General features: G+C 51.4%; 1 protein-coding gene across 1 annotated transcript in view; it reads right to left on the minus strand.

Annotated features, from left to right (window-relative positions):
* CENPC (centromere protein C) overlaps window positions 1-2,039 on the minus strand; it is a gene marked incomplete at its 3' end in the record, with an annotated part of 17,314 nt that overhangs the window by 9,043 nt on the left and 6,232 nt on the right. The window lies entirely within an intron of this gene.

Consider the following 2,039-nt stretch of genomic DNA (forward strand, 5'->3'; position numbering starts at 1 on the left):
TGATCCCCACCGCACTGGAGAAGGGTGGAGTGCCAGAACACCGGCAGGATACTGATGCCATCATCATGTGGGGAGCCATGGCAGAAGTTTTCAAGAAAGAGAATACCACTGAAATGCTCCTGAATGCTGTTTTTGCCATAAAACAAAGTAAGGTTAAGGGATCTGCATGAGAGTTAAAGTTTTTGAGAAAGAGAAGAATACCACTGAAATGATCCTGAATGCTGTTTTTGCCATAAAACAAAGTAAGGTTAAGGGATCTGCATGAGAGTTAGAGTTTTGGGGAATAAAATGGCAAGATGGGCATCACCAGATCCCAATGGATGTAATCAACAAGAGAGCAGTCATGTCCCCACCAACCTCCAAAAAGGAAACATAGACTTTCTTGGGTGCTGTGGGTTTCTGGAGGATGCACATCCCAGACTACAGTCTGATTGCCAAGTCCTCTCTACCAAGTGACCTGGAGGATGAATGATTTCAAATGGGGCCCTGAGCAGCAGCAAGCCTTCGAACAATTTAAACAGGAGATTGTGCATGCAGTAGCCCATGGGCCAGTCCAGGTAGGACAAGGTATTAAAAACATTCTTTACACCGCAGCTGGGAAGAATGGTCCTACCTGGAGCCTCTGGCAGCGAGCACCCAGGGCGACCCGAGGAGTTGCAGATACAAAGGATCTGAGGCCAACTGCACTCCAACAGAAAAAGAGATAATGGCAGCATATGAAGGAGTTGGAGCTGCCTCAGAGGTGGTCAGCCCTGAAGCACAGCTCCTCCTGGCACCCTGACTGCTGATGCTGGATGTTCAGAGGGAAGGTCTCCTCCACACACCATGCAACTGATGCCACATGGAGTAAATGGGTCGCCCTGATAACACAACGGGCTACAATAGGGAAACCCAACCGCCCAGGAACTCTGGAGGTGACGGACAAAAGATTTTGGGATGTCACCAGAGCAGGTGACACGTGTGACGAGGCCCCACCATATAACAAACTGCCAGATGACAAGAAGCGATGTGCCCTGTTCACTGATGGGTCCTATCACATTCAACTGACATTAGATATTGCCAAGTAGGAAAAGTGGACAGTGCACTACCTCCACACTGACTCATAGATGGTGGTGAATGCCCTGTGGGGGTGGTGACAGCAGTGGAAGTGCAGCAGCTGGCAGTGCCGAGGGAAAGCCAGCTAGGCTGCAGGACTGTGGCAGGGTAATGGTGTGCGCACAGAGCACCACGATGGCCTCCACACTGACTCATAGATGGTGGTGAATGCCCTGTGGGGGTGGTGACAGCAGTGGAAGTGCAGCAGCTGGCAGTGCAGAGGTAAAGCCAGCTGGGCTGCAGGACTGTGGCAGGATATTGCTGCTCGCGTAGAGAACCTAGCTGTGAAGGTCCGTCATGTGGATGCCCATGTACCCAAAAGTCAGGCCACAGAAGAACATCCAGAAAACCAGTGTGTGGATCAGGCTGCCAAGATTCAAGTGGCTCAGGTGGACTTGGACTGGCAGCATAAGGGTGAACTATTTATAGCTCGGTGGGCCCATGACACCTCAGGCCACCAAGGGAAAGATGCAACATACAGATGGGCTCAAGACCGAGGGGTGGATTTGACCATGGACACTACTGCAGAGGTCATCCATGAATGTGAGATGTGCTGCAGTCAAGCAAGGCAAGAGGTTAGTGTCCCAGTGGTATGGAGGACGATGGCTGAAATATGGAGAGGCCTGGTAGGTTGACTGCATCACATTGCCACAGACACACCAAGGCAAGCACTACGTCCTTCCAATGGTGGAGACAACCACTGGATTGTTGGAAACCTATCCAGTGCCCCATGGCCCAGAATACCATCCTGGGCCTTGAAAAGCAGGTCTTGTGGCAACACGGCACCTCAGAGAGAATTGAGTCAGACAATGAGACTCCTGAAACAGCCTCATAGACACCTGGGTCACGGAGCACGGCATCAAGTGGGGCTGTCACACGCCAGCCACTGGGAAGGTTGAAAGATACAACGGACTGCTACAAACAACACTTCAAGCTGTTGGGGG

This window comes from Merops nubicus, unplaced genomic scaffold, assembly GCF_000691845.1.
Source record: "Merops nubicus isolate BGI_N331 unplaced genomic scaffold, ASM69184v1 scaffold9821, whole genome shotgun sequence".
Taxonomy (NCBI): Eukaryota; Metazoa; Chordata; class Aves; order Coraciiformes; family Meropidae; genus Merops; species Merops nubicus.